Genomic DNA, 7,486 nt, shown 5'->3' on the forward strand with positions numbered 1-7,486 from the left:
CAGATTTGCCTAATGCAATGCATTGCTTGAATTCTTGACTACTGCTTCTGTGACTGTTATAGTTGATCCTAGAAGAATGAAGTCCTTGACAACTTCAATCTTGTTTCCGTTGATAAGAATGTTGTTTATTAGTCCAGTGGTGAGGATTTTTGTTTTCTTTACATTGAGATGTAATCCATACAGAAGGCTGTGCTCTTTGATCTTCATCATTAAATGTTTTAAGTGCTCTTCACTTTCAGAAAACAAGGTTGTATCATCTGTGTAGCACAGGTTGTTAATGAGTCTTCCTCCAATCCTGATGCCACATTTTTCTTCATAGAACCCAGCTTCTCGTATTATTTGCACAGCATACAGATTGAATAAATATAGTGAAAGTATGCAACTTTGTTGCACACGTATCTTAATTTTGAACTATTCAGTGTTATAATAGTGGTATTAACTGCTCTTCCCTGTAAGCACATGGATATTATTCACGCTGTCTGTGATAGAGGTGTGGGCAGTGATAAGAAAGTAAACATGGCATGTTGGAGTACCTAGAGAAGAAGGCACAAGGGGAAGAAACAATTTCTGGGGTTCAAAGACAGCTGAAAGTGTGGAGAAAGAAAGGAATCAACCAGTTGTCATGGGTGGCCATGGAAGAGCAAGGCTATCATCCAAAAGTGGTGCTGAAACAAGCAGAGAGATGCAAGTAAATGCCCTACATCTCTCTCCTTGCATTCTCTCATGTCTTCCTAGTGCCCTGACTAAAACCAAACATGCAGTCTCCAGGACTCAGCTTTCCAGAGCCCAAAGCAGGACAGAGAATGGATGAGGAGTAGGAGTGCAAACAGAATAATCAATTTGCACAATGTACATTGATTATATTAAACTTTGTTTTTTAAAATTAGTTTATTAAAATCCTCTGGACAAGTTTTAAGTAGGAAGAATGTAAATGTGTTTCTCTGCCAGATAAGGTGTTAGTAACTTCAGTCTGTCTAAACTCTGACTGACTTCGGGTGATTATGACAACCATATATGAGTTCTAAAAAATCCCTGAGTGGTTAGCTTGCTGTTAATCAAAAGATTGGAAGGTCAAATCCACTTAGAGGTGTCTCAGAAGCAGTAAACTACTCCTGAAAAATCGGCCTTTGAAAATGCTATGGTTTTACTCTGACACAAATGAGGTCAGTATCAGTTGAAGGTGACAGGATGGCAAATGACATAAGAAGAGAGGTAGAGTTTTAGGGAAAGAGTGTCTTTGGGTATCTGCTCCTAATATATGCATGTGCCATAGTATGTTTAATATCACTTCTTAAGAGATACAATTAGTATTCTAGATAAACAGCAAAGTGATTGCATAAAATCTCAAGTTTTTTCCCCTAGAGGAATTAAATGATCAAATTAAAATCAGAAAAAACCCCTGCATGTTCCAATTTACCTGGGGATTAATAATCTGAGTGAGGTTGGCCCAGGATTGGTCAATGTTTTGTTCTATTGTGCATATGGTTGCTATGAGTCGGTACTGACTTGATGGAACCTAACAACAATAAAAATCTGAGTAAGATTATTAGAGGATATTTTGAAAGATTATGATAAAGAGAAAAAGCATAATTAACTCTTTTCTTCTTCTACATTATGAAAATGAAAAGCTGAAACTTAAAAACTGTAATCTGTGCAAATAATTTAAATTAGTAAAAGAGAATTAGCATTCAGGGGATAGTGTCTCAGTTTCTACCTGGACAGTTTCCTAAGTGGAAAATAAAGCATTTATTTTAGGCTTGGACAGTTTTCCTAAAATAAAGAAAGATTTCCTTCTAACCAGGAAGAATGAGTGTGTATAAATATAACCACAAAAACAAATTCCCCAAATTCCAAAAACCAAACTTTCAAGCTTTTCATTTCCAAAATGGAAGTATGAAGTACAAAAAATAAAACTAAGATACTGCTATAGATTATATAGTTTTCTACTAGTAATTTTTCACCACTCATCTGTCAGTTTGTTCTACTGTGGTGGCTTCTGAGTTGTTATGATTCTTAAAGCTATGCCACTGGTATTTTAAATACCAACAGGGTCACCCATGGTGGACAGGTTTGAGATGAGCTTCCAGATGAAGACAGACTATGAAGAAGGAGTGATATTTAGTCACTTCCAAATATTTAGTCACTGAAAACTTTATGAATAGCAGAGAAACACTGTCAGATATAGTGTCGAAAAATGAGCCCCTTGGATTGGAAGGCACTCAGAATGCAACTGGGGAAGAGCTGCCTCCTCAAAGTAGAGTTGACTGTGATGACACAAATGGAGTAAAGCCCGTGGGACCTTCATTTGCTGATGGGAGCCAACTCAAAATGAAGAGAAACAGCTGTAAACATCCAGGGAAAATAGGAACATAAAATGTATAAAGTATGAATCTGGGAAAATTGGAAGTTGTCAAAAATGAAATGGAACACATAAACATTGATATCTTAGGCATTAGTGAGCTTAAATGGTCAGGTATTAGCCATTTTGAATCTGACAACCACATGGTTTACTATGCAGGAAAAGACAAATTGAGGAGGAATGGTGTTGCATTCATTGTCAAAAAGAACATATCCAGATTAGTCATGAGGTATAGCACTGTCTGTGATAGGATAATATTCATGTGCCTACAGGGATCAAGTTAATACCACTATTATTCAAATTTATGCACCAACCACTAAAGCCAGTGAGGATGAAATAGAAGAATTCTACCAACTTCTACAATCTGCAATTGGTCAAACATGCAATCAAGATATATTGATCATTACTGGTGATTGGAATGTAAAGGTTGGGAGCAAAGAGAAAGGATCAGTGGTTGGAAAATATGGCCTTGGTGATAGAAATGATGCTGGAGAATGCATGATAGAATTCTGCAAAACCAGTGATTTGTTCATTTCAAATATCTTCTTTAGACAGCATAAGAGATGACTATACACACGGACCTCACCAGATGGAATACATAGACCTCAAATTGACTACATCTGCAGAAAGAGATGATGGAAAAGCTCCATATTATCAGTGAAAACAAGACCGGGGCATACTATGGAACAGACCATCAATTACTCATATGCAAATTCAAACTGGAGCTGAAGAAAATGAAAACAAGTCCACGAGAGCCAATATATGACCTTGAATATATCCCACCTGAATTTAGAGATCATTTGAAGAACAGATTTGATACATTAAACAGTAAAGACTGAAGACAAGAAGATTTGGATGCCATCAAGAACATCACATGTGAAGAAAGTAAAAAGTAATTAAGAAGACAAGAAAGTAGGAAAAGGTCAAAATGGATGTCAGAAGAGACACTGAAACTTGCTCTCCAGCATAGAGATGCTAAAGCAAATAGAAGAAATGAGGAGGTAAAAGAGCTGAACAAAAAATGTCAAAGATCAGCTTGAGAAGATAAAGCCAAGTATTACAACAAAATGTGCAAAGATCTGGAATCAGAAAACAAAAGGAAGAACACACTCAGCATTTCTCAAGCTTGGGGAACTGAAGTAAAAATTCAAGCCTTGATTTTCATTATTGAAAGATTCTCTGTGCAAACTACTGAATGATGCAGGAAGCATGAAGAGAAGATGGAAGGAATATACAGATTTATTATACCAAAAGGAAATGTTTAATGTTCAACCATTTCAAGAGGGAGCATATGATCAAGAGCCAGTGATACTGAAGGAGGAAGTGCAAGGTGCACTGAAGGAATTGGCAAAGAACAAGGCACCAGGAATTGATGGAATACAAATTAAAATCTTTCACGAAATTTGACAACTATCTGGCCAACTGACTGGAAGAGATCCATATTTGTGTCCATTTCAAAGAGAGGTGACCCAACAGAATGTGGAAATCATCAGACAATCACTTTGATATCTAAGCGAGTAAAGTTTTACTCAAGGCAATACAGAAACTGCTACAATCATACATTGACAGAGAACTTTTAGAGGTTCAAGCCGGATTCAGGAGAAGCCGTGGAATGAGGGATATCATTGCTGATGTCCAATGAATCTTTTCTGAAAGCAGAGAATATCAGAAAGATGTCTTCCTGAACTTTATTGACTACACAAAGGCTTTCGATTGTGTGGATCATGACAAGCTATGTACAAATTGCAAAGTATGAGTACTCCAGAACACTTAATTGTGCTCATGAGGAATCTGTACATGGACCAAGAGGCAGCTGTTCAAGCAGAACATGGGAACACTGAATGGTTTAAAATTAAGAAAGGTGTGTGACAAGGTTGTGTTCTTTCACCATACTTATTCAACCTGTATCCTGAGCAAATAAACCAAGAAGTTGGGTTATATGAAGAAAAATGTGGCATCAGGATTGGAGGAAGACTCATTAACAATCTGCGATATGCAGATGATACAACCCTTGTTTGCTGAAAGTGAAGAGGACTTAAAACATTTACTGAAGAAGATCAAAGAGCACAGCCTTCAGAATGGATTACATCTCAATGTCAAGAAAACAAAAATCCTCACCACTGGACCAATAAACAAGATTCTTATCAACAGAGAAAAGATTGAAGTTGTTAAGACTTCATTCTTCTTGGATCAACTATCAACACTCATGGAAGCAGCAATCAAGAAATCAAATGACATATTGCATTAGGCAACATGCTGCACAGGACCTTTTTAAAGTGTTGAAGAGGAAAGATATCAGTTTGAGGACTAAAGTGTGCCAGACCCAAGCCATGGTATTTTCAATATACTCATATGTGTACAAAAGCTGGACAGTGAATAAGGAAGACCAATAAAAATTGATGCTTTTGAGTTTTGGTGTTGGAGGAGAATATTGACAGTGCATGGGCTGCCAAAAGAACCAATAGATCCATTTTGGAAGAAGTGCAGCCAGAGTGCTCCTTGTAGGTCCAGATGGCCAAATTTCGTCTTTCATACTTCGGACATTTGTCAGGAGGGATCAGTCGCTGGAGAAGGATATCATGTTTTGTAGGGTGGATGTTCAGAGAAAAATAGGAAGACGCCCAACATGATGAATTGGCCAGGTGGCGGCATCGGTGGACTCAAGCCTGGCAACAGTAGTGAGGTTGGCTCATGATCGGGCAGTGTTTCGTTCTGCTTTGCATAGGGTTGCTATGAGTCGGTGCTGACTCAATGGCATGTAACAACAACAACAACAACAGTAGCTATTAATTTTCTTTTGTAGCATCACTTATGCACAAAAGGGAAATAATGAATTTCTGTGCTTAAAAAAAAAAAAAAAAATTTCAGAACACTAATGTAAAATATGTGATAGAATAATTAATTACTTTTTCCATTAATTTTTTAGATGGTTTGTATTAATAACTATGTTAGACAAAAATTATTATTTCTATTTGGGCAAAATTCTTATATGAGTTTTGTTGTAGTTGTTTTAATGTTATGTTAATGTTTTTAGTACAAAAGCAGTATATAATAAAACTGAAAAAGATAATTGTTTTCCTAGGTTGAGATTTTTCTTAATGATGCTAAAAGGATAAATTACTCTTTTTTCCATTTAAATTATAATTTACTTTCCACAATATATCTGTGATAATAAGGCAATTACGTGATAATAAGCCAGTTACTACAGTAATTATGGAGTCCTGGTGTGGCACTGTGGGTTAATGCGCCAAACTGAATTGCAGTTTGAACTGCAAGATTGGCAGTTCAAGCTCCCCAGCTGCTCCTCTGAAACCCTACATAGGATTGCTATGGGTTGGAACCAACTCGATGGCACTTCACAACAACAACAACAGTAATTAAAGTAGGATAGATACAAATTCAAATTAATACACCAATCACGAATGCCTTGGAATGTATATGTGTAATATATTTTACTATTGACTCATTTGATTTTTTTTTTTTAAAGCTTTTATTGTGAATTGAGTGATAGTTTACATGGAAGAAAATCAGTTTTGCACTCAACCTATTGTATTTTGTTTCATTGCAATGATTACAATCCCCTCAGTGCATCACCATTTAACAGTATTTGCTTATAGAACCTCTGGGTTTTTTTGTTTTTTTCATGTACACAAAACCATTCAGAAACACATTTTCATTTAAACAACCAAAGGGCACAATCTGCAAGCCTGACTCCTGGCCGTCAGCACACAGCCTTCCTCTTTCCATTAGTCTAGAGTCTTCAGTTGCTGTATCTCTCCATGTTTTCATGTCTTCCTCCATCTCTGGTGTCGCTGCTTCTCTGGTTAGAGTTTCACATTCTGCTCATGCTCTTCTCCCTAGATGGCCCTAGGGTTCTCTGTTCCTGGAATGTAAGATGAACTACTCCCCATTTTATGTTACAAAACTTCTATCTTTACAGTTGTGACCATCACAATTAATCATGATAATAATTCCTAACTACTGAATTAAAAGAATCCTATCCCCATCTCCTCTCACAGACCGATCTAGAGAAGATGAAAACTATTCAGTGGCGATTTTACCTCTGCCATCTCCACAATGAAATTAAACAACCTCTTGAAAACTTGTAAGTCAGATACTTCATGCCTTTAAAACCCACAATATTGCCCCCTTCATTTTATTTATTTATTTATTTTAAAGTTTTATTGTGAATTATGTGATAGTTTACATGGGAGAACATTAGTTTTACATTCATCCTGTTGTATATTGTTTCATTGCCATGGTTACAATCCCCTCCATGCATCACCAATCAAGGATAGGGTACATCCTATAAGCCTTCTTCTCCCCTCCCACCCACCCCTGGTCATCAGCACTCAGCCCCTCACCCTCCCTGGGTCCTGAGTCCCCAGCTGCTCCATCTCTCCACGTCATCATCTCTGCCTCCATCATAGCGCCCCCTCATTTTAGATAGCCAATGTCTAAGTTGTCCACCCCTATCAACCCTGTATACTAAGGGGATAGTTCTGATCCTTGATGTGGAGACTCCTTCCCTCTTGGTTGGTATTTTGAGCTGCTACTTCCATAAGTATAGGTCAAGTTATCAAATTGTAGCAATCTACATTGGTTCCTTTATCAAATTTCTTTATCTTCCTGTAATTGAACTCTGGTCATCAAGTGCCTTGACTTATTATTTTTTTTTATTGTTTTTAAAGTTTTTTTTATTGTGGTTTGAGCGCAGTTTATAGGGCAGATCATCAGTTTTACATTCAACAAATCATAAAACTTGTTTCATCACAATGATTACATTCCCCTCCATGTACCATCTGTTAGCAGTATTAATCTCTATTCACTTTAGCTCTTTGAAAAACAACAACAACAACAACAAAACCCCCACACTTAGGCATATATAATAATTCACGCCACCAAAGGGAATATACTGCAAGTCTGCCTCAGCCCATTTCTTCACTTACTGCCTTTCCCCCTTGGAAGAGTGGAAACTCACCAGTAGACCAACATGATTGCCAGCAAGCTTACATGCTTGCTCACGTATTCCCTTTGAGTTTCAGTCTTAGAGGGGGTTTGTCCTGAAGGGAATTGATTGCTTACCTTGATGACTTCCAGGAGAACAGCTTGTTTTTCTTTTTTTTT

The 7,486-nt window shown here is 37.2% G+C and overlaps 1 pseudogene; it reads right to left on the reverse strand.

The window, feature by feature from the left end:
- Positions 1–6,429, reverse strand: part of LOC102838469 — an 11,745-nt pseudogene extending 5,316 nt beyond the window's left edge.
- Positions 6,430–7,486: the final 1,057 nt, after the last annotated feature.

This window comes from Chrysochloris asiatica, unplaced genomic scaffold, assembly GCF_000296735.1.
Source record: "Chrysochloris asiatica unplaced genomic scaffold, ChrAsi1.0 scaffold00082, whole genome shotgun sequence".
NCBI classification, from domain to species: Eukaryota; Metazoa; Chordata; class Mammalia; order Afrosoricida; family Chrysochloridae; genus Chrysochloris; species Chrysochloris asiatica.